Here is a 25,664-nt window from a genome sequence, read left to right as displayed (position 1 = left end):
TTTGCTTATTCCCCAACTCAATATTGCCCACAAATTACTCTACCAACCCAATAAAACCCCTATTCTTTCTCAACTTTTAATCCCTTATAATAATCTCAACTCTCTTAGATCTTCTAAGAAACTAATGGCCTGCCTTACAAAATCCAATAACTCAGCCGGCGACTCCCTATTCTCAAACACAATTGGTAGGAGCTGGAATATGCTACCCAGTGAAATCACTCTACTCGCATCTTTACCACTCTTCAAACAAGAAATTAAGAACTACTTCAAAAGTCATTGGCTTTGTTCCTGTATAAAGCCTGACTAATCTTCCTACCTACATCTGTTAACCTCCTCCTCAATTACCCTCCACTCTCTCTTTTTTCTTTTCATTTTATAACTTTTTTTCTTCCTAACTCATATTATCCTTTACCTCTCTTTAGCTTATATCTAACAGGTCTTTTCTGCTTCTTTGCCTTTACTGTTTTACATTCCTCTCCTATATGGCTTCCTTTTTATCCTCTTATAGTAATTTTGCTCTCTTTCTCTGATATTTATCCTTTTGCTAAGCTCAATCTCGCTTTGTACAACAGCTTGTCACCCTACATTTTCTCACTGTCATCTCATCCTTCAACATGAATCTTTGTCACTCATACAAGTTAAAATTTTGATATATTTTCTTAATTAAGTTTTTATTTTGACATTATATTGCCATTTGTTATTATTGACATTGCTTTTTGATTGTATGTTTTTTTTTCTTTTTACGTGTATTTCTGTGTGGAGCTTTTCTCCCCGGGCCTCTACTGAAAATGGAAATATATCCAGCTAGACTAGCCCGGTCAACAAATGTAAAATAAAATAAATAAAATAAATAAAAATATCTAAAGTAATGTCTGCCGACTTTGAAGGTATGAATGAAAGGCCATGATTTAATAAAGACCTTTCATTATCAGTCAAGCAATAATTTGATAAATTTACCACTAAGTCTTTGGTATCAGTTTGAGTACCTTTTTCTGTAATTCGTGTCTGTCCTCCGTGATTTTCCTTTTTCCCAAACGCCCATGTGGCGACCAGCTGGCTGCGGTCATCTGCCGAATAGGTAGAGGAAAAGGAAATGGAGTATTGCTGTCATCCTTATTTTCTGGAGGGGGGACCAGGAGCAGTTGTCTGAATTCCTACTGTTTCTCAACTCCAGTACTACCTTTCTGGAGTTTACCATGGTAACTCATATGGAATCCATTAATTACCTGGATATACAGATTTCCAAGGATCTGGAGAACAACCAGTTTTATTCTAACATCTTCAGGAAACCCACATACTCGAACACCCTTCTTCATTTTGACAGTGGACATCCCCTTCATCAAAAAGGATCCTTAATAAAAGGACAAGGGGTGAGATTGGCCCGCATGATCAGCAGAATTGATGACTTTTACATGGAAAGGGATGTTTTATTGGGTATGTTAGTCAACAGGGGGTACCCTGAAGAATTTGTGATACCTTTACTTGAGGAAGTATCCAAAAAGAGAGTGGAAGGTTATTTCTACCCACTGTTGGGTTTGGACATTTCTAGACTCTGTGCACCTTTGGAAAGTAGGGTTTCGACAACTGCCCCATTTCAACATGGGCTTATTCTTACATACAACTTACAATTCCCTTTGATATGGGACATATTGGTGAGAAATTGGTTCATTCTTATGAGCGACGAGACCGTAGGAGGGTAGGCGGGTGACTCCCCTGTTATAATATACAAAAAGGATTCCAGCATTAAGAACCTTTTGGAGTCCAATCGTAAGATCACAAAACCTGGTACTGGGAAAATGATAAAATGTGGGCACTGCACTCAATGCAAATACATGTTAGAGTGCGACATAATCTTTATTAAAGGTTATGGATGGGTAAAAGTCAACCAGAATTGTAACTGTGCGAGTAAACAAGTAGTGTTTGCTGCTATATGCCAGGCGTGTCCTGGGTTTTATATTGGCAGACCAAAAATGCCTTCAGGACACACATTTATCAGCATACATATGATATAACTAAAGGCAACACCAAAAATGCCCTGGCAAAGTACATTAATACATTTCCAAACCACAATTTCAAGTTTATCATTCTGGAAAGTGTAGTAATGGATGAGAGAGGGGGACCCAGTGATTGGTTCCTTGAATTTAGAGAACTTATGTGGCAACTCAGAGTTAATGCCACTACCAGCCCAGGTTTGAATGATATGGTGTCCCTCACCAGTTATTTAAAACTTAAAGCAGACTTTTTATTTTAATGAGGTGTACACTATGACCTTGTTTTTCATTTTTATGTAAGTTTTTATAGCAGTGATATTAATTATTGTTTGTTCCAAGTCATTTTGGGTTTCTAATGGACATATTTTATTGTATATATTGCTTGTTGCACAGATTTATACATATGATGTTCATATTTTCTCTAAAAACAGTTGATAGTTTTGTATTACACCTACAAACTGGCATTTTTTCTAATTTAGTGTTAGGGGACACATTTACCACACACATATACATTTTTTACAGTGGTACTAAGTAATGGCTTATATTATTTTAATTTACTGGTAAAGAGACAATTCAGAAAACAAGGGAGTCTATGTCTTTCAACATTTGTATGCTTAATTATTCAATTATTCAACTGTATTCAATCAATGGCTTAATTGTTGTATGTATAAAATGATGGTCTTGCTGACTGTCGGGTATTCTGAAGATGGGTTCACCAGTTGGTACATTATATGTAAATGTAGTTATGGCTGCATGGGAACACAGATTATTATTATCTTCGATGTTTATGAAACATGTCAAGATGTATAATCATTTTCTGGATGATTTATTTTTCATTTGGGAAGGTTCTATGCAATCTATTGAAGAATTCTTAACATATATTAATGCCACTACCGGATTTTTGGAATTCACACACCAATATAGTAAGGACATGATAGCATATTTGGATGTCTGTTTACAAAAATATTTTGTTCATAAAAAATTCAAAGCTACTATCCATCGGAAAAAGACTTATTCTAATAAATTTTTACACTTTGAAAGTCACCATCCGCAACATGTAAAAAAGGCAGTGTTAAAAGGGCAATTAGTGCGTGCTGCTCGGATGGTTTCAGTGTATGATGAATTTATAACTGAGTGTCAATATATAGCCAATATGTTTTTAAATAGACAGTATCCAAGTTGGTTCGTTGATGGTATAGTTAGTGAAGTAGTAGTAAAAAGGAGAAATGGATTTTACAAGCCTTTGTTAAGATCAATTGAGTTTATGGAACCTCATCAAATGCAGCAAGAAAATGCATCTAATGTATTATCAGTTGAATACGAAATATGTAATAATGGTATTAATAATAATAATAACATCAAAGTGGAGGATAATATAGCAATAGGTTTATTTAATAATAATAATGCTGCATTCATCACTACTTATACGCAAGACTCGGAATATGTCAAATATTTGGTTAACAAAAATTGGACTATTATAAAAGGAGATGAGCAATTGATGAAGTTATTTGGTATTCAACCATCTATTATATACAAAAGAGACAAAAATTTAAAGGACTGGTGTCAGATGAGTCCTAAAACACATATTAGCAATGCCTCTATGAAAAAATGTAATATGTGTAAATATTGTACATACATAATGGAAACTGATCAAGTGCACATAAATGGTAATAATATATTAATTAAAGGGAAATATAATTGCAATACTTTTGGAGTTGTTTATGCAACTTTGTGCATGGAATGCTCAGCCTATTATATAGGCAAAACTGAGCGGAAATTAAAACAGTGTATATATGAACATGTATAAGACATTAATAGACAATCCGAAAACAATGCACTTTATAGACATCTTGTTCAGTATCCCACTCATAACTTTAAATTTGTAGTACTTGAACAGGTGGTTCCATCTCCTAGGAAAGGCCCTTGGAAAATAATTTTAGAATCTAAAGAGTATTGGTGGCAAGTTTTTCTTAATGCCACACATACTCCAGGAATAAATGATTCTATATCCATTTCCAGTATATTAAAGTTGAGGGCTTTTAATAGATAAATAAATACATCATGTAATGTATCAATACCCACATAGAGTAAGGTCTTTATAAAAAGTTTTGATGTCTCAAGCATTACTCATGTTGTATCTAATCAATGGCTACATTGTGTAACTCAGCAGATAGACAATTTTATTAGTTATGGTTTTATAATGATATTTATTGTATGCATTGTTTGTTTAATTGTGCTATATATTATATTATGCGTATTTTATTGGCGTGCACATTTTATGCAAATTGAGATTTTATTAGATGCAATAAGATCTATTAATTGAATTATTTATTAATTGGTCAATTAAGCACATAATATATAAACTAATGTCAGTGTGTTTCACTTTGTCTGATGAAGGCTGAGTTTACACAGCCGAAAGCGCTTACCAACTGTACGTGTATCTTATTAAACTAGAAGACGAATTTTATAACCTTGTGTTGCCGTTTTTTGCTATAGTGCTTCTGGACTTTTTATCAGTTTGTTTCTGCTTTTTGTGGGGTATTCTGAAGAAGTCAATCCTAATATTTGACAAAAGCGCTTAATAAATTGTATTTATTCCTGTATCCTGCTCCTTTTTCACTGACTTGTTTAGTCTGATTAGGTCCAGAACAGGTCTCCAGTCCCCTGTCTTCTTTGGAACTAAAAAAACCTTGAGTAAGTTCTGGATCCTCTCTGGTCTGCTGGGACTGGCTGGATGACTCTTTTGTCCAGCAACCTTTGGACCTCTAAGGTCGCTTGGTCCCTGTGACTGGGTGGAATGTCTGGGATTTTCTTTACTAGAGGGGGTGGAGTGGCAAAGGGAATTGAGTATCCTCTGGATATTATGCTTTGTACCCAGCTGTCTTTTGTTATTTTTAGCCAGGAGTCTAGGTACAAAGATAGGCGTCCCCCAACTGCCTCCAGAGATCTCCTCTCAGGAGTGCTGACAGGGCTTGCCAAAGAACTGATCTCTGTTGCCCTGGTTCTGCGGACCCCGTCTGCCACATGGGCGATGTCTTCCATTACTTCCCCCTCCTCTGCCTCTAGAGGGGGTTTCACCATGAGTGTTCTGGAAAGATCCTTGAGATTTATGGAACCATATCTTTTGACCTCCCATCCCTTTGGGTCAGAGTCTATTCAGGATAGAAAAATGTATTCTGATGGCAGACAAGGTCTTTCCGTCTTTTTCACTCCTGGTAAGAGTTTCCTTTACCTTAGGTCTGAGAAGGGATGAACCATCAAAAGGGGTGTTAATGAAGAAAGACTTAAAGGATTCCACAAAGGAACATAAGCGCATCCAGTAATGTCTCCTGGGAGTGATTCCTGTACCTGCTGCTCTGCTCGTACCATCAGCTGCATATGACAATAGATGCATGGAAGAGTTCACCATCGAATTAAGAGTGGAGAGCTGGGAAGTTACCTTGTCTGAAACTCCTGCAGCTACTGAACTCTGTAGGGTGTCTCCTAGCTCCTTCAGGAGATCCCTTTGTAACCTAGTAAAATGTGTAAGGTAGTCCAGCAATCAAAGGACGAGGCCGTTGAACTAACCATATGCTTCCCATATTTATCCATAATCCTAGATTCTCTATTAGCAGGATGAACAGATGAAGAAGTCTCCGATAATTCCTTCTTGGTGGCTGCTGCCACCTCCATAGCATCAACAGGTACTCCTTTAGTCCTTTTGTGAGGTAAGGTCTGTCTTGGGGGCTAGTTATAAATTTGTTAGGCCTCCTAGGGACAGGGTCTGTGGTGTCTGGGGACTCCCATGTCCTTCGATTGAGTAATTCAAGAAACTCATCGAAGGGTGGAGACACCCAAGAGGTGGAGGGTTGAGACCCAAAAGCCTTCAGGAGGACTGACTCATCATCAGAATGGTTAAGGGATTTCCAGCCACCCCTCTATTTAAGAATCTCTAAGATATCTACAAAAGAGATATCTTCTGAGGGGGACCGTGGGGACCCTTCTGACTCATCCAAGTCAGTATCTGAAGTGACTGACTCCTGTGGGGAGTCCAGATGCTTCCTCTTGCAGAGTCTCTTCCTAGGCACTTCTTCAGTGGGGGCTTCTGAAGAGGTCTCCAAAGAACAAGGCTCACCCAATGGAGCTTCCTGAGGCTCAGGATCGCTACGCTTTAATGGAGCATGTAATAAAGAGGCAGACACCGGTGCTTTCAGGAAGGGAGCTGCTCGAACTGATGGGGTGGTCATCAGGGCAGACAAAGCCCTCCTCATAGCCTTGAAGGTCCCTCAGTCCCAATGAGAGGAATCCTACAGATCCAAAGAGTTGATGTAAACCATCTACGTTGGCATGGAGGGCTCCGAGCCAGAGGTCGGGGCCGAACTCACTCAAGCCAAAGCCCTAAGAGGTAAAGTCGGCAGCAACAAGTTGGTCCTACTATCCTCCCCGGACCCGACCTGTGAGTGTCACCCCCAAGATCCCTCGGTCAGCGGTCAAGACATCAGGGCAGCCAGGGCTGAAAAACCTAGAGTAGATATCAGACCCAAGGATTCCATGATCATCAGTTCCACACTCTCCGGCTCCAAAACTTCCATGCAGATTGGAGGAGGAAAAGAAGATGTAGGAGGAACTACGGTCAGCACTGAAACCCCCGCGGGCGGTGCCGATAAAATTTTTACCAGTGCTGGTATCTAGAGAAGCTTCTTCACCATGCAGTCCACATCCAAATCAGAAAGTCTACTTGAGGCCCGTGAAGAATGTGATGAAGCCACTGATTGCAATATAGGGGACTTTAAGGTAGGAGATACCGGCTCCAAGGTCAGGGACCGGCTCCTAACCATAACGACAGTCAGTTCCGAAGGCTGTGGAACTGATGTTGATGCTTTACTAGAAGCTGATTTCAATGTAGATGGATTTTTTGTCGGCTCCATATTTTTAGAGTGCTTGTCTGACTTGTCCAGTGACTCTTGAAAGGAGGGTTTCAGCAGACCCTTATCCATTAGCTTTCACTTTCTCTCATGCAACACTCAAGCTGAAGGATTGGCATATAGCACAGCTTTCCTGCAGGTGTACCTCACCCAAGCAAAAGACACATTCAGTATGTCCGTCAGTTATGGACATCTTTTGCCCACATCTTGGGCATTTTTTGAAGCCAGATTTGGCTTTTTCTTTCTCTTGCTGGGACATACTTCCAAAGACAAATGCTAAATATAGTCAAGCACAGCAACAATGCCCTATAAAAAAGGAGGGTTTATATTATATTAGCAAAAATCCTTTTAAGCGAATGCGAAAACACTGACAAGTATTGTGCGAGCCGTGAATATGCCGAATGCACTAAACTGCGAAATTCAAAAAGTCGAATCCCCATAGTTGGCCAACTCCACCTCCCACTACATACTGTCTACCCAAACAAAATAAAAAAAACACATACATACACTAACCAAAACCCTTCTTCTAACCCTAAAGTAAAGCACCAAAACCCTACTTCTAACCCTACACTAAACTTACATACATTGCTGTCTATGCATTTACCTTAACCTGCACCCTAACCCTAAGGTCCATAACTATCGCACACTTACCCTACAGAGATATACCAAAACAAAATAAATAATCCACACACATACATTTAACAAAACCCTAATTCTAACCCTACACTAAACCTTACATACATTACCTATCTATGCACTTACCTTAACCCGCACCCTAACCCTAAGGTCCGTAACTATCGCACACTTACCTTACAGAGCTATACCGCAGACGGGCCAACCATGACACTTCAACATTTCGAATTACTTGGTTTTGGACATTCAGTGTTTCCATGGTTCAGGCAATATGTGTCGCTCTTTTCGTATTCAAGTAAAAGGACTTCTGAGCATCTAAATGGAACCCAAAAAGGAGAGCTCTAACAATAATAGTACACACAAGAACTAGTAAGCCTTAACAAACAAAAGGCTATAATAAATTTAGCTAATAATCCAAGTATTTATCAGCTCTGTATAAAAAAGAAGGGCTGTAATTACCAACAAACACACACTACACACAAGTAATACTATAGAAAGTCTTAAAGGCCTTAAAATACGGCCACTAACATCTAATTATAATATGAGAACAAGCAACTAGGTGTCCTGAGAAGAAAAAGGCAATAATCTAATATAAACACACTAAATGCCCTGTAAAAAAGAAGGGCTATACTCTGAGATAAACACACTCTCTATGTAATATGAAAATAAGAGAAAAAAGGGACCTAAAAACACGGCCACTAATTTCTCAGTAATTAAAGCTAACTGAGATAGGGAGAAAGGAAGACCCAAACAAAAAGGTCCTAACAACCAACTATATTATCTAAGATAATATTAGAAAAGACTAACACTCTCACTAAGTACTATTTAAAGGCTAAATAAGCTACTTCAACAGGTATAACATTGAGAATATAAATAGAAATATAAGAGAAACACAAAGTTATTCACTGGTGAGAGCTGGTGAATGTCCAATCAAGTTGCAGTGGCAAACAAGATCTGGGTGCATCATGGAATAGGAAGTTGGCCTCGAGCTGGTTGAAGACCTTCAGTTTTTGCAGTTGGCCAAGATCGGCTCCGAACCCATCAGTAAAAAATGAATGGCGAGATAGAACAATTTCACATCAAACCGTATCCTTTACCACAGGAACAACAGAACTTCAGTAACAGCAGAGGAAGGAACAGAACAAGATAAAACAGGGCAAAGGATGCAAACCAGAAGCCAGTCCAGGAGATAAGTGGAATTGTCTTTAACTTTTCTCAATATACATTAAATGAACATGAGCTAGCATTAATGAATAAGGGTCTTACCCTTATTCCTGCAAGTATAACAGACATTTCTGATGTGCTAACTGATGTTAAACTGATCATAAGGAATTTGAATCTTAAGCTATTATATGGTGTAAGTAATTCAGCTGAGTATAGCACAAATGTGTTCTCTAGAAGTAGTACTTTTGTGTAAGTGAATAATCCTCTTATAGCACCTTTTGAACAAGCAATAAAAAATGATATTTATCAAGCAATGAAAACCAGCAGTCGTTTTTATAACTTAACAGTTGAGCAACAACAAACTATTAAATCTTTAGCCGCTCATCTCAATATGGTTATAAAAGCAGCAGATAAGGGTGGTGGCATTGTGATTTTAGATAATAATGATTACAATCCTAAAATGTATAGTATGTTAAGTAGCAATGAGTATTTAGCCATCGATAGGAAGCAAGTCAATAGTATTATAACAAAAGTGAATAGTATGATTTATAACATGCACCCTAATGGTGAAATTACTTTGGAAATGTTGGACTATTTTCATGTGAAACCAACCTCAAATTACTTTGAGTATAAACTTAAACATGCCCTAAGATATTCTATAACAATTATTAAGGATACATCCAAGTTTTTAACACACCGGTATGACTGGTCTTTGCAAACAACATTGCTGGTTGCTACTTTGTTACATTAGACGTCGAGGCTCTATTTACATCAATACTGAATGATACTGGAGTAGAGTACATTCGTGAATTTATAACATTGCATGCAGTTTTTTCAGCAGCTGAGACTAACACCATTTGTGACTTAGCAGAACTTGTTTTAACTAATAATGTATTTTTTGTTTCATAAAAATATATATAAACAGTGTAAATAGCTATGCAGATTTATGATTAAATGGGAACTCGAATTTATTTTTTCTGAAACGAATAATAGCTTTCTTAATATCATTTTTATATGCGTTTTGTGAATGATTTGTTTTTGATATGGAATGGTACTTTTTCTGCATTTTGAGACATTGTATTATATTTAAATTTGACTACTGAATTTTTATGGTTTAAGCATACCATACATTATAAACAAATAGACTTTTTAGATATTAGATTGTTTAAGGGAACCACTGGTAAAATTGAAACTACATTATTTAAGATGTCGTCAAGAAAAATACATATCAGCACAAGAGTAGTATGCATACTCCTAATGTTTTTAAAAATATAGTGAGAAATCAGTTTATCCATGTGGATAGACTGAATACAAGAAAGGAAAACATGGATATACAGTTTAATAGTATGGTCAATGATTTTTTTAAAAGAGGCTATAAGGAACATAATGTATTTTCTGATAATCACATTACTTCATTAAGCAACAATAATAATGTTTGGGGCACAAAAACAGCTTTATTTAGATGCACTCTACCCTATGATGTTCATACTAATCAAATACAGGATATTGTTAAAAAACACTGGTACATGTTACAGTATATTCCTACTTTTAAATACATAGGAGTAGATAAGCTAACCTTTGGGTATAAAAAAATCTAGAAATTAAAAAAAATCTTATGTTATAAGGAACAGGAGAAGTATATAAACACAACATCTATATCCATATATGGAGCCTAAAAATGTAACAATTGTCAGAAGTGTAGGTCTGTCTCTACAGAAACTAATTTTAAGCATCCGATTAGTTTAAAACCATTCCATCTTAAATGCCATGGGACATGTAATGCTAAATGCATAATATACATGGCAAAATGCCTGATCTGTAGTTCCTTCTGTGATGAAAGGAGATACTGCCAGCATAGCTAGCTAGCTAGAATTTTGTAAATAATTATATGTAATTGGTGAATATCAAAATGATTTATAAAAGATGCCTGTGTTACAAATGCATTAGAACTGTGTCATATGTATATTAAACTGCCTGTACAGACATCGTGATGAAAAGGTATTTGCAAAGTGCTGTTTGAAATATAACCACAGTGTGCCCTACTGGAAGAGAACAGAAATGTACATGCACTATTGTAACTGTTTAAATGTATATATTTTAACAGTGGAAACTGGAATGAACCAGGTTAACCTCAGTCTAGCAAACTTTAGAGAAAATATCTGAAATTAAATTACTTTATAGGTTACGATGTAAAGTTTTCAATGCAGCTAGAGACACAGATTCTGTGCTCAGACACTTTCTGTATTGTCCTAGGAATGAACTAATTGGTACATTTGAAGCATGAAGGAATGCAATTGTTTTATAACTTCCAGCATCTGACACAGATCTGAGGAAAAGCCTTGTCTGTATATTTTACAGGTAGATGCTAAATGCTGCCAGTTTCTAGGAATGTGGGATTTGGCCTGGGAACTAGATGTCAGATGACAAGAAGTGATGTCATCCTGCAAGCTATCCCAGCAGTAATATTTGAGATATTATTCTGAGAAGTCTCTTAGTGAGAAAGAGCATTCTGCATTCTGTCTTGGACCTGACAACAACAAGAAAAAATCATTCACCACATCTGCCTTGCTCTAATGAAGTTTCTAGGGAACAGTATAACTCTTATAGATGCAGTCAGAAATATAGTAAACCTTAGTTTAGATGTTTTTCTTTATTTATTTGAGACTGTCCTACGATGTTGTTTTAAATATTTTCTGTGGCTTTAACTCTGATGTCACTGTGAATATATATATATATATATATATATATATATATATATATATATATATATATATATGTATATATATACACATATGCACACACATATATAGTATTGTCTTGTTCTTTTACTGTCTATTATTAAATATATATATATATATATATATATATATATATATATATATATATATAAACCTTTCATTGTGGCTGATCTTTGGTAGTGATATTTAAGTTTTGAGAGTACTTGCATATTTATTTTGTGACACCATGTGGGCACTCCAAAGAGTCTTGTTCAAACTACCATTTATATTAATATTAATATTACACAGTAAAATGGGACACCCTTTGTTAAGGGCCTTAAAGTAGCTGATAAGGGGTTCTGGTGGCAGTGGTAACTACCTTATAGTCTGGACAGAACGGGGCATAGCTAGTGAACCTGTGCCAGCCTTTCCCAGGTGTGTGCGTGTGTGTGCATGTGTGATGTGTGTGTGTGTGTGTGTGTGTGTGTGTGTGTGTGTGTGTGTGTGTGTGTGTGTGTGCGTGCGTGCGTGCGTGTGTGTGTGTGTGTGTGTGTGTGTGTGTGTTTAATAAAACAAATCTCCAAGAGTGTCTGTGTCGGCTACCAGGGCATGGACATGAAACTCTGGTTAGACAGAGAGAATATTGGACGACTTGACTTGGAACCCTGGCTAAGAACTCAACTCTACAGCTGTGCCAGCAGGGAGTCTTACTGGGGATCTAGAGAAAGAGCGAGAAACCAGCCCCAGACTGACTGTGGTCTCTGTGTGCTCTTAAGGGAAACTGCACTTGATGCAGAGAGCTGCATCTAGAAATACTGGGTGTGTACTTGTCATCCTATCAGTGAATGTCCCCCACTGTTGCTTGTGGTGAGGATTGAGGCTCCTTGATTACTGGTCCAGTGGATGGTCATCACATTTGGTGGCAGTGGTAGCTACCTTATAGTCTGGGCAGAAGGGGGCATAGCTAGAAAACCCGTGCCAGCGTTTCCTAGGTGTGTGTGTGTGTGTGTGTGTGTGTGTGTGTGTGTGTGTGTGTGTGTGTGTGTGTGTGTGTGTGTAAAACAAATCTCCAAGAGTGTGTGCTCCAGCTACTTGGGCAGGGACATGAAGCACTGGTTGGACAGAGAGAGTGTTGGAGGACTTGGCTATGAACCCTGGCTTAGTGTCAACTCTATATCTGTGCCAGTGAGGATTCTTTTTGGGGATCTGGAGAAAGAGTGAGAAACCAGCCCCAAACTGACTGTGGTCTCTGTGTGTTCTTAAGGGAAAGTGCACTTGATCCAGAGAGCTGCATCTGGAAATACTGTATGTGCACTTGTCATTCTATCAGTGAATGTCACCCACTGTTACCAGTGATGAGCATTAAGGCTCCTTGATTACTGGTCCAGTGGAGTGTCATCACATTTGGCTGGCAGTGGTGGGATCACCACATAACATATTAGGATTCAGTGGTGTGGATAGTGAACTCCTGTAGCCTGTAAACATTGCTCACTAAAGAAGGTGCTTGTACTCTCAAGCAGCCACATGGTAGACATTCAGAGTTTCATATCACAATAGTTGTATTTATTTTTTGTTAGCTTAGTTAGTCAGGGAGAGCAGGCAAGGATGTCAGTGGAGGATTATGGCAAGCTGACAAGGAGCGAGTTGGCTGAGATGTGCCAACCAAAGAACTAGTGCATGCCAACCTGACTAAAGCAGAAATGATTGCAGCCTTAGTCAAAGATGCATCAGAAAATAGCAACCAGGAGGACAACCAGACTGGCCTTGGGGATGTACAACTCTCAGAAAATGGATGGTTCAACTTTGCCCCAGAGGACTTAAAAATCCATCTGGAGTTAGAGACTTGAACTGAAGGCCAAATGTTTGGAACTAGAATCAGCATAGAGACTGCGGTGTTTGGAGGCTGAAGAAAAGGAGAAACAGATAGGATTAGAATCAGCAGAGAGACTGAGACTTCTAAAAGCCAAAGAAAATGAGAGGTGGAGACAACATGAAAAGGAGATGCTGACTCTTTGCCAGAATCATGGAGGTAATGGGGAAGGGAAAAAGCAAACCCCAGAAGCAATAAAGGTCAGTACATTTTTTCCACAATTTACAGAGGGTGATCATTTTGATAGTTTTATTCATATGTTTGAAAGAGTTTGTAAATAGTATAATGTTGACCAAGGCCTCTGGGTACAGTTGCTTACCCCCTTACTCCATGGTAAAAAGCTGTAAAAAGAAGTTATGTTCTTACTATAACATTCCATCTGTGTTGCTGATCTTCATTCATTCTTGACTGTTAGGTTTCGGTTCTGTCCCTGGAACTGACTTGGCTATTTTAACAAGCTCACTCCAGCCAGAAACTCTCAAGCTAAGGCTAGCCATAGTGACTCTCTTCCCTTCCCTTCAGATCGAGTTTTGCCTGTAGAAATAAAAGTAGAAGCTTTGCCTGAGCAACTGCCCTACTACAATACCAGGACTAGATCCGAACCTCCAGGAGACTTTGGAGGGGGATGGAGGGTGGGATGTCAAGAATGAATGAAGATCAACAACACATATGGAATGTTATAGTAAGAGCATAACTTCTTTAACTGATGTTATTAATCTTCATTCATTCTTGACTGTTGGGACAGAGTCCCTAGTTACTTTATATCCTGGGAGGCCCTATGGAAGGATATTCCTGAGCACCATAGAGCCAAAGGATGCTCTTCCCCTGCAGACTGTATCCAATTTAATAACGAGTGATAAAGGTATGCTGGGTAACCCAAGTGGTCGCTGCATAAATGTCATCCATAGAGGCTCTAGAATGAAAGGCTACTGAAGTGGAAACTGATCTGGTAGAATGAGCCTTGACTTTTATTGATAAATTCAGTTGATTTTGGTTGTAAACAAAGGTGATGCAATCTCTCAACCATTTTGATAAGGTAACTTTGGAAACCGATTTGCCCAGTCAAGTACCTGAAAAGGACAAAACAAGTGGTCTGATTTTCTAAACAATTTTGTTCTGTTCAAGTAAAAGCATAATTATCTGTGCACATCCACCAAATGTAAACAATATTCTTCCTTGTTTAAGAAATTTGGAAAGAAAACTGGTAGGTCTATAGTTTGGTTAATATTTGAGTCTGATACAACCTTAGGAAGGAAAGAGGGGTTGGTTCTAAGTGATACTCTCTCTTTGTGAAAAATAGTGTATGGACGTTTCACACACAAAGCTTGCAATTCTGATATTTGCTTGGCTGACATGATGGCTGCCAGGAAAAGGGTCTTCCAAGATAAGAATTTGATGTCACAGGTGGCTGCTGGTTCAAAGGGCTGACAGGGTAAACTTTGCAAAACTAATGTAAAATTCCAAGGTTCAATGGGTTCCTTAAAGGATGGCTTCAAATGCAAGATGCCTTTCAAGAAGGTTTTGCAAAGGCAATGAGACATTATAGCAGCTAAGTGTACCCTAATAGTAGAAGCTGAGGCTCCTGACTGGACAATAGTTGATAAATATTCTAAAATCCTGTCAATGGAGGCTGAAAAAGGGTCAATTTTCTCTACAAAAGACCACAGCACAAATCTGTTCTATTTACTCAGATAAAGTTTGTGGTTGATGGTTTATGGGAAGCCAGAAGAATCTAACTGGGGAAGACAGATTTTTCTGCCTGGCAATTACTGGAAGTGGAAGTACCAAGCCGTCATCTTGAGACTGTATAGGTTTGTATGGACCAACCCCTGTGGATGAGACAAGAGGTCTAGAGTTGGGTCCAGAGTCCATGGACAGTGAACCATGTGATGCCAGAGAAAGGGGAACCAGACTTGTTGGGGCCAATAAGGTGCAATGAGGATTACTCTGCTTCTCAACCATCAGGCCCTCTTCAGAAATTGGGGAATCAGGGAGAAAGGCAGAAAGCAGTCCCTGGTAGCAATCATGTAGAATCTCTCAGGGACTCCTCCTGAGTGGGGGACAGGGCAAAGTAGCTGCTGTATTTGTGGGTTATGGGAGATGCAAATAGGTCACAGTAAGGCTGACCCCAGTGATGAAATATCTTCATTGCTAAATTGGGATTGAGAGACCACTCATGAGGCAGGAGAATGCACCTGCTCAGTTTGTTTACAGTCACGTTGGAATTCCCCAGAATGTGCATTGCTATCAGAAAGTGGTTGGATGCTATCACCCACTGCCACAGTCTTAGGTCTTCCCGACATAAAGGGTAAGACCTAGTTCCACCCTGTTTGTTGATGTACCAAACCACTGCCAAGTTGTCTAACTAGATAGCAGTTGCCCCCAAAGGGAGGGTCGACTGAAATGTCTGCAATGCTAGAAGCACACAGCTGTCAATTCTAGGACATTGATATGCAAACTGGCCTCTGAGGGGGACCAAGTGGCTTGGACTGTCTTTACCTGATAATGCTAACCCCCCCCCCTATCAGGGATGCATCCATGGTCACTAAAGCCTTGGGCTGAGCATGGGTGAAAGGGTGACTCCATAATTCCTGTTTTGACTTCATCCACCACATTAGGTTCTGCTTCCATTGGTTGGTTATGCGGATTAGGTAAGACATGGGGTGTGTTAGCGGAGACCATTGTGCCACCAGAAGCTATTGGAGCAACCTCATGTGGAACCTTGCCAACAGAACAGAGTGATTGTTGCAGCCATTGACCCTAGGAGTTGTAAGACTAAGTGAGCTGGGACTTTGTCATGACAGAGTATCACTTGAAATTGTGATCTTAACCTTTGCAGCCTGTGAAGAGGTAGAGCAGCCATACAGGACTTCATTTTGAATGTTGCTCTGATGAATTCTGTCTCTTGAGTGGGAGGCAGCTTCAAATTTTCCCTGTTTATTGAAATGCCTAGATAATCTGCAAGGTCTAGGACAGAGTCCAAGGCATGAAGCAGTAGATGCCTGGTATGGGCAGTGAGGAGTCAGTCGTCTAGACAGGGAAACACATGGAATCCTTGCAGCCTTAAATGAGCTGCAACCACTGCCATGCATTTGGTGAACACCCTGGGGGCTGTGGTGAGACCAAAGGGCAGTGCACAAAATTGGTAGTGACTGGCTCCCAGCCAGAAGTGAAAGTATCTTCTGGAATATTTGTCCATCTTTATGTGGTAATTCACATCCTGAACATCTATAGAGCACATCCAATCATCTTTCTCCAGAAATGGAAGGATAGACTGTACCGTGACCATCCAGAAATTTGTCTGTTGAGAAAACTTGTTCAATACACTGAGGTCTTGAATTGGCCTCCAGTCCCCTGTCTTTTTTGGCACTAAAAAGAATCTTGAGTAAAATCTGGACCCTATTTGGTCTGGTGGGACTGTTTGGATGACTCTCTTTTGAAGCAGCTTTTGAATTTCTTGTGTTGCTGTATCCCTCTGACTGGGTGGAACATCTGGGATTCGCCTTTGCAGCCTTGAAAAGAGATCAAGGGGGATATGGTAACCTATGGTAATTATCATCTGTGCTTAGGAATCTAATGTTGTTGAGTGCTAGTCTAAGTGGTGCAAAGAAAATCATCCTCCAACTGCCTCCAGAGGTAGGCAATCGGGCTGATGCTCAGAATCACTGGTAGGGTTGTCCAGAGAAGGAATCCCTGGAACCCTGGTTACACGGGCCCCCACTGCCATGGGAGGGGCATCTTCCAAATGAGTTTCCCCTCTGCCCCAGGGGAAAAATCACCATGTGTGCCCCAAAAAGGCCTGACCCATATCTTTCCACTCCTCTGATTCCTGGAGTAAGGTTGTTGAGGAGTCGAAAAATGCAAACCCACAGCAGAAAGGGTTTTTCCGTCCTTCTCACACCTAACTAATGTGTCTCTGACTTTGGGGCCAAACAACGAGGTAGCATCAACAGGAGTGTTGACAAAGGAAGACTTAAAGGGGTCTGCAAAATCACACAACAGCATCCAGGTGTGACGCCTAATGGCAACGCCTGTACCTGCTGCCCTGGTTGTCCCTTCAGCTGTGTGAGCAATAAGCTGCATGGGTAAGTTGGATATCAATTCTAGGGTCAGAAGCTGGCAGGCAACTTTATCGCTTACCTCATCAGGCACTGCTCCTGCCCAGGTGCTAGAAAACTCAGTGATCAGGTTCCTCTGAAGACGGGTAAAATGTGCCAAGACGTTCAATGACTGTATGGCAAAGGTCATTGAAGCATAGACCCACTTCCCAAATCTGTCAAATCTGTCCATTGTCCGAGACTTCCTGTTTGGAGGATGGACAGTTGGACTCTCCTCTGTGAGTTCCTTCTTTGTGGCAGCCGCCACCACCATAGCATCTACCACTAAGCCTTTAGACCAGTGGGGCTGGTCTGCTGGTGCAGTAATAATTTTGTCCAGTCTCCAGGGAATTGGCTCTATAGTGTCAGGGGCCTTCCAAGCATGTTGTACGATGAGCTTGACCAAATCACTGGCAGATGGGGTCACCCAAGAAGTAGAAGGTCTGGCACAAAAACCCTGCAAGAAAACGGCTTCCTCTGAGGAAGGGTTGCCGGACTTGCAGTCATTCCGCTATTTCAAGATTTCCAGGATGTCTCCAAAGGAGACATTTTCAGGGGGTGACCATGGGGACTCTTTGCCTTCATTGTAGTTTGTATCCTCAGTGAGAGATTCTTCTGAAGAATCTAAGTGCTTCCTCATACACGATCTGAAGCAGTCTGAAGAGAGTGTACCCTGCTGCAGGGTGTCTTGCTGCTCCCGTGCCAGCTGTCTTGATGTAGGAGGTTGTGACAGCTGTGAGCCAGAGGAAAAGAAAATGTGACACTCAGATGGAGACGGTCCCAACTGTGAGCCTGCTGAGACAAGAGCTCTTTCCATAATCTGGAAGGTAGGCCCAACTGAAAAGGGAAGGGAGCCCAGAACCGAGAAGGACAACCTTGGAACCAGAGTCACACCCTGCTCCGATGAGCCTACCCCTAGAGCAGGAAACTCAAGAAGACCTGGGACTGTCAAAGCACCTGGAAGCATAGGCAATGCCATGGAAAAAATCAGCACTGGATTAGGGATCACAGAGCTGGCAGCCAAGTCACGGTCCCAAGGGTGGGTCAGCTCCAAATGAGCTGAGGACCACAGAGATGGTTCCGGACCTGAGGTGAGATCCACCATCGGCACCAAAGTAGTTGGCACTTGGAGCGGCATGGCAGTTAAGGTCTCCAAGAGGTGTGCACAGGTTGAAGGAGGAAGATAGGATGGAATCCATGCTGAGTAGATCTCGGCTCCGAATGGGATGGAGGTCCTAGAAGGGGCTGAAAGATCTCTGGCTACCAAGAGCTAATCCACTATCCTGACCACATAAAATTCCGAAAGGTTCCTGGTGGAACGAATAGACATCCCCGATGGAGATTCTGGATGTTCTGCGAAAGGGCTCAACTGCTGACCATAAAATGGGTCAATAGATAGGTAGTGCCTAGTCCTGGGCAGGGATTCAACTTTTGGCACTGTGGTCAGCTGACCAATTGTTTGTGATGCAGGGGAGGTAACCGGTGTGGGTGAAACTATTGCTGGTGCCGAGAGGGTCAAAGGTACTGATGAAAGGGTTGGTACCATGGTAAGTTTTGTCGGTTCCACTAGAGTCGTTATCTGAACTGTGGACTGAGTCATAGTGTTCAATGCCAAAACTGTTGTTGAAGTCAATTTTGGTTGTTTAGGCTTTGGTTCCAAAGCAGAAACCTGGTCTTTGGCTGATTTAGGGTCATGAGTTTCAGGAAATGCTGGAACAGAGTGACTCCTTTTCTTCATTTCTTTCTTTGGGGACTTTGACATCTCGCCTCAGACAAAGTTTCTGAGAAGGGCATTTTAACAGACCCTTGAGAATTAACTTTTTCAGCGCTTTGCAAGGATCTGGGCACTAAACCCCTTACAGAGCTCACAAGGTGGTTGGACTTCCAAATGTGGGACCCCCAAACAATATACACAGGAAAGATGCCCATTTGAGTTAGGCATCTTCCTGCCACATCCTTGACATTGCTTAAAGCCAGTGGTGCTTTTTTGCTTCTCTGCCATGATAAAATAAGGTTATCAAAACAATCAGCCTCACGTGCACACACACACACACACACACACACACACACACACACACACACACACACACACATGCACACACACCTATAGTAAGATAGGGGAAAGTGTTAGAAGAAAAATATATATTTTTTTAAACGTATCGACCAATGGTAATGGAGAGATACCCAGGAAGGGTAAAGGAAGAAAGAGAATACCAATGATGGTATTTGAGATTTACCAAAGGTAAAAGGGGAGGGAGGGGCTTATACCAACAATGGTAAAGAAGAAAATACCAAATGGTAATAAAAGGGAAAAAAGCACCCACATGCACAAAAATAGCGATTAAACTATAGAGAAAGTTAATGACAACATTTTTAAAGCATATAGAATACTATAAAGAAGAAATATACATCAATAAAGTAAACACTTAGCTTGAGAGCATGGCTGATGCATCCTAAAACTCTACATGGCAAACGAGATCTGTGGGGAAGGGAAGACAGGCACTATGGGTAGCCTTAGCTTGAGAGTTTCTGGCTGGCGCGAGCTTGTTACAATGGCTGAGTTGGTTCCTTGGACGGAACCAAAACCCAACAGTCAAGAATGAATGAAGATTAACAACATCAGAACTGCTGTTTCTAAACTGCCTGATACTGATTGTTTAAATTATAATACAGTTAAAATTGATTATTACAGTGTTTTAATTCAACAGCTGAAGCTTATAGAAAAAAAGTTTCATGAATATAGATGCAAGGCAGATGAAAGTGTGTGCAAATATATTGCTGAACTAAGCACTTATTTTCATAGGTGGGTGAGTGGGTGTCAGGTCATCACATCTAAAGGGCTGCCAGACCTTTTGATGAGGGAACAAGCCCTTAGCACTTTGCCTTGGGACATGGGAATCTGGTTGGAGGATAGGGAACACAATACTGCAGATGAGTTGGGGAAAAAAGGAGACCTATACCTAGCAAGCAGGGCATCACTGCACAGGAAAGGGATAACCAGTGCAGCACATGGGTATAGGGAACTCATGGTGGGCAGCCTAAACTGCTCCAATAGAATCCACCAGTAACAGGAGAAGCCACTAGTTCAGGTACATGGCCAGGATCAAGGGTTAAATGTTTTAAGTGTAACCAGTGGGGCCATGTAGTATATAGATGTCCACAGAGGCAAGGTGGGGAACAAAAGGTAGGGGAGCCAGCAAGTGGGAATGACAAAATGCCAGTGGTAAGTTGCCTGGAGACAACAAGGGTACTGAACTACCACAAGAGGTTACATCCTATCTTACTAGGTGGAAACAGGCCACTGCTAAGAGAGACACAGCCTCTGACCTAAACAGTGTGAAGCCTGCAATGGTTAAAGAGGAGTGGTACTTGCTTAGGAAGTCTACTCCAGTCAGAGCTTCAGGAGGAACTCCATTCCAAATACCTTTGGCTAGGGTTCACCTTGACTGGGAGGGTGGAAAAGGAAGCAAGGAAGTAGGTTTGTTTGAGGATATCCCTACAGATGTCCTGTTAGTGAATGATTTTGATAATGCAATACCTTGTGTGCATGCAGTTACATGCAGTCAGGTTTGGAGACAGGCATGTGGGTCTGGTAGCCTGGGTGTGACCCACACAGACCGCACACTTGAAGCCAGGAAAGGTGAGGTGGCTACTTCAGGGAGGGAGCTGAGCTACCCTGTAGCAGTGAGACTGAAGGTGAGCCACAGCTGCTTGTGGGTACTTATGTTCCCTTGAATAGAGTGACTGCAAGGGCAGAGGTGAGTACTAGTACCCAGGCTGACAGTGAGGCATGGCTGTCAGAGGATACCAGATTTCCTGTAGAAGGGGAGCTGGGAAGGGTTACAAAGAGAGAGTTGGGACAGGCTGAACTCTCAGACGGTACATTACAAGGCTTGAAGGAGGTAGCCAGGGAGGTGCCTGATTCTCAAGGAAAAGGGGAATCTGTATACTGGGACAAAGGGTTACTGTATAGAGAGTGGATTCATGAGGGAGGGCAAGAGGATGAGAGAATACAGCAGTTGGTAATGCCCAGAGCCTACCATCTGGCACTTCTATCCATAGCCTATGACATTCCCTTTGCAGGTCATATGGGCATAAAGCATATCAGGAGACAAATTATGCAGAACGTCTTCTGGTCTGGGATTTCCAGGGATGTAACAGGGTACTGCAGGACCTGTGAGCAGTGACAAAAAGTAAGTAAGGCAGGAGACAAGTGAAAGCTCCTTTGACGCCTCTGACTGTGCTTGAGGAGCCATTTCAGAGAGTAGCTATGGATATTGCGGGGCCTCTGACTACCCCAAGTTCCACAGGGAAGAAGTATATTCTAGTGGTAGTAGATTATGCTACCAGATATCCTGAGGCAGTGGCTCTACCCTCCATCAAGACAGAAAAAGTGGCAAATGCTTTATTAGAGATTTTCAGCAGGGTAGGTTCCCAAAAGAAATACTGACTGACAGAGGAGCCAGTTTCATGTCAGACATGCGGGCTTGTCTGTGGGAACATTGTGGGGTGAAGCACTCAACCATCTCCAGATAAATGGTCTTGTGGAGAGGTTAAACTCTACACTAAAGACCATGCTATGGGTATTTGCAGACCAGTTTAAGAGGGAGTGTGACAAATATTTGCCCTGTCTGCTGTTTGCTTACAGAAAGGTGCCCCAGGAATCCGCAGGTTTTTCACACTTTGAGTTGCTGTATGGGCATAGGGTGAGGGGACCTCTAGATTTGATTTGCAATGATTGGGAGGGTGAGTGTGAATCCCACAAGGAGTCTCTTGTGGCATATGTCCTAAACCTTAGGACAAGGTTCAGGGAACTCATGGGCTTGGCCCAGGCACACCTGCCAGAAGCCCAGCAGCAGAACAAGGTCTGATATGAGAGGAATGCTTGAGTTAGACAGTATGCTGTGGGGCAGCAGGTTATGGTTCTCATTCCTGTCAGACACAACAAGCTGCAGGCAGCTTGGAAGGGACCCTTCAAAGTGGTAAGGAAGGTCAGTGATGTTAATTACCTGGTAGAACTGTTAGGCAGAAGACAGGGGTATAAACTGTACCATGTTAACATGATGAAACCTTACCATGATAGGGAGGCCCTGGTGCTAAGTGTTTGCTGTAGAAGGCAGGAAGAGTCTGAGGGGGATCTATGGCTACAGGGAGCCAGCAAGCAAAATCCCAAGTTATAATGGTGGAGCCTAGGGTTTCAGGCATATGATATGACAGTGCAACACTGTAATGGGGTCAGCAATGCAAAGGCAGCTGGAATCTCAAGACAGGGAATGGAGTAAGGTATTCCCAGATAGGCTCATCCCTCTCAAGCAAGGTTTCTCAAGGGTCACTTGAAAAACTAGCTTGAGTCTTCGAAGAGGGGAGAAGTGTGATGAAAGGAGATACTGTCAAAACACCTAGCTGGAATTGTGTAAATAATTATATGTCATTGTTGAATATCAAAATGATTTATATAAGATGCTTGTTTTACAAATGTATTAGAACTGTTATGACATATCTATATCAAACTGCTTATATAGATGTGTGTGTTGCAAAGGTATTTACAAAGTGCTGTTTGAAATGTAACCACAGTGTGCCCTACTGTAAAGAGAACAGAAATGTACGTGCATTATTGTAACTGTTTAAATGTATATATTTTAGCAGTGGAAACTGGAATACAGCAGGTTAACCCCAGTCCAGCAAACTTTAGAAAAAATATCTGAAATTGAATTATTTTATAGGCTACGCTATAACATTTTCAATGGAGTTAGAGACTTAGAGTCTGTGCTAAGAAGCTTTCTGTATTGTCATTAGAGTGAACTAATTGCTATGTTTGAAGCATGAAGGAATGCAATTGTTTTATGGTTTCCAGCATCTGCCAAAGATCTGAAGAAAAGCCTTGTTTGTATATTTTTCCAGGTATATGCTAAATGCTGCCTACTTCTTAGCAATGGGGATTTTGGCCTGGGAACTAGAAGTCAGATGACAAGAAGTGATGCCATCCTGCAAGCTAGCCCAGCAGTAATATTTTGATATTATTTTGAGAAGTCTCTTAGTGAGACAGAGCATTCTGCATTCTGTCTTGGACCTGACAAAAACCACCACATCTGGTAATGAAATGGTATTAATAATGGTATTAATGAAAATTTATTATAACTTGCTAATAATGGTATTAATTAAATGTTATCCATAAAGCCAGTGTTAAATTATTAACATGCAATAGATAAAATAAAATATATTTTTAATATTTAGGGTAATTATATTTCTATAAGAAGGGATTTATAACTGGTTTTTAACTATTATGATTTATATTTATCATTATTAATATAATGTTTTTCTTTTTTGGTAGTTTTACATATTTATTGCATGGTATGTAGTATTTAATATGTATAAATAATTTTAGCCTGAAGCTTAATATGTAGGTTTAAATATCTTATGTGGTTATGAGTAGCGTAGCACTTTAAGGTTCCCTGGATAAAGTAAAGGCAATTGAATGTATTTTAAATTGATTGGAGACTTGTAATGTGGTGTTCCTATAAATACTGACATTGGATGGTTTTAAAACTTTTGTCTGATGAAGGCAGGTTATGTTACTTGCCGAAAGTGTGTATGTGTTTTTAACGCTCACTTTTATTTTTTGCTACAATAAATTGCAAAGTTGATTTTGTAAGAGGCGTTGCTCTTATTGTGACCGGATTCGTCATTTTATCAGTTTATTTGGTTGGTGTTTTGTGGATTAGTAAGTGGATAATACATTTTAAAGCACACTGTCCACCTGGTATCAATGAAATAGTGACAATAAAGCCAGTTCTGAAAGATAAATGAAATAAAATTAAATAATTTTGATACATAGATAGATGTAAATGTTTTAACATACGTTTTTAGTTACATGCAGACATTTGATTTTTTTGGTATTCTTAGTATGTATAAAGTATTGATCTATGTATTAGAATTTTGTGTGTGTCTTATATTTAAAGGTGAAGTCACATAACTTTCTCCTTTTTGTATTTAAGTCATGTGTTTTAAATCAGCTGACTTTGCTTGAAGAAGCCTGTATTGGTGAAAGTCTAGTACTAGCAAGTTATAATAAATTTTCTGCTGCTTAAATTTCGAGTGTCATGGTGCCAGTTTACTTTATATTTTGTTTTATTTTACCTGACGGTACTTACTCAATGTGGTGAAAGAGAAGGTATCTGTTTGACTGAGTTCAAATGAGCACCTACAAACTCCTGGCGGTGAGCAGTTTGGAAATGAGACTTGCAGATATTGACTGATATGCCTAGAGACTGACATACCTGGAGCAAGTAGTCTCTGGATTTCTCTGGAAGATGTTTGGTTGGGGAAGTGAGCAGCCAGTCATCTAGGTATGAAAGCACTCAGAATCCTGGCAGCCTCAAGTGAGCTGCTACCACTGCCAAACATTTGGTTATCACACTGGAGGCTGTGGTGAGACCAAAGGGCAGGGCTCAGAAAGTACAGTTGTGTAGACTTACCATAAATGTAGATGTTCGAGTGTATTCACTGTTGCAGTCATTACATTTGGGTTATCTGCTTGCAGGTAGCCCTCAGTCGGCCTGATTAACAGTCTTGGGTCCTGCATCAGTTGCTGTCTCTTCTTCCATGACGTCAGGTCGTCAGGGGTATAAAACATGCAGCCAATGTCATTACATCAGTTTGTCTTGCCCCGGATGTCAGGTGCCCCCCTAATGGGAAGCAATTAAATCTATAAATATACAAGGTTATACCTCAAACAAAAAGGCAAATACACCAAAAAGCTTTTAAGCATTGAGAAGGAGAGAAGAGGTATAGCCAAACGAAGTCAGGGGGCTAGAGGGAGGGTAACCAGGACTGCAACAGTGAATACAGTCGAACATCTACATTTATGGTAAGTGTACACAACTGTACTATGTTCTTTGTGTTTCACTGTTGCAGTCATTACATTTGGGTAGATTCCCAAAGCTAAGGATGGGAGGAGGAATTTAGATAGCATTAGGACCAGCTATAAGGTCCTGCAAAACTGCAGTGGCAAAGACAGTTCTGGATTTAGAGAAAATTGGCAAATGGTAATGCTTGGCGAAAGTATGTACAGAACTCCAGGTAGCAGCTTCTAGGATGTCCTTGGTAGGTACGCCTCTGAGAAAGGCTGTAGAGGTAGATGCAGCCCTGGTTAAGTGGGATCTGATCCCCTGTGGGATAGGTTTTCCATGGTGCTTATAGCAGAATTGAATGCAATGGCCTATCCATTTGGGGATAGTTCACTTTGAAATAGCCTTTCCCTCCGTCCCTGCAGCAAATGCCACCAGCAG

At 40.6% G+C, this 25,664-nt stretch overlaps 1 long non-coding RNA gene across 1 annotated transcript in view; it reads right to left on the bottom strand.

The window, feature by feature from the left end:
- Nucleotides 1-25,664, bottom strand: part of LOC122804977 — a 201,460-nt gene that overhangs the window by 8,325 nt on the left and 167,471 nt on the right. Inside the window, exon 2 of the long non-coding RNA XR_006365259.1 lies at nt 7,705-7,843. This is a non-coding gene — a long non-coding RNA (uncharacterized LOC122804977). The remainder of the gene's footprint in view (nt 1-7,704; nt 7,844-25,664) is intronic.

This window comes from Protopterus annectens, chromosome 6.part0 (assembly GCF_019279795.1).
Source record: "Protopterus annectens isolate FY-2018-M chromosome 6.part0, PAN1.0, whole genome shotgun sequence".
Taxonomy (NCBI): domain Eukaryota; kingdom Metazoa; phylum Chordata; order Ceratodontiformes; family Protopteridae; genus Protopterus; species Protopterus annectens.
The sequence above is the reverse complement of the archived record's forward strand: the minus strand, read 5'-3'. Positions and strand labels throughout refer to the sequence as shown.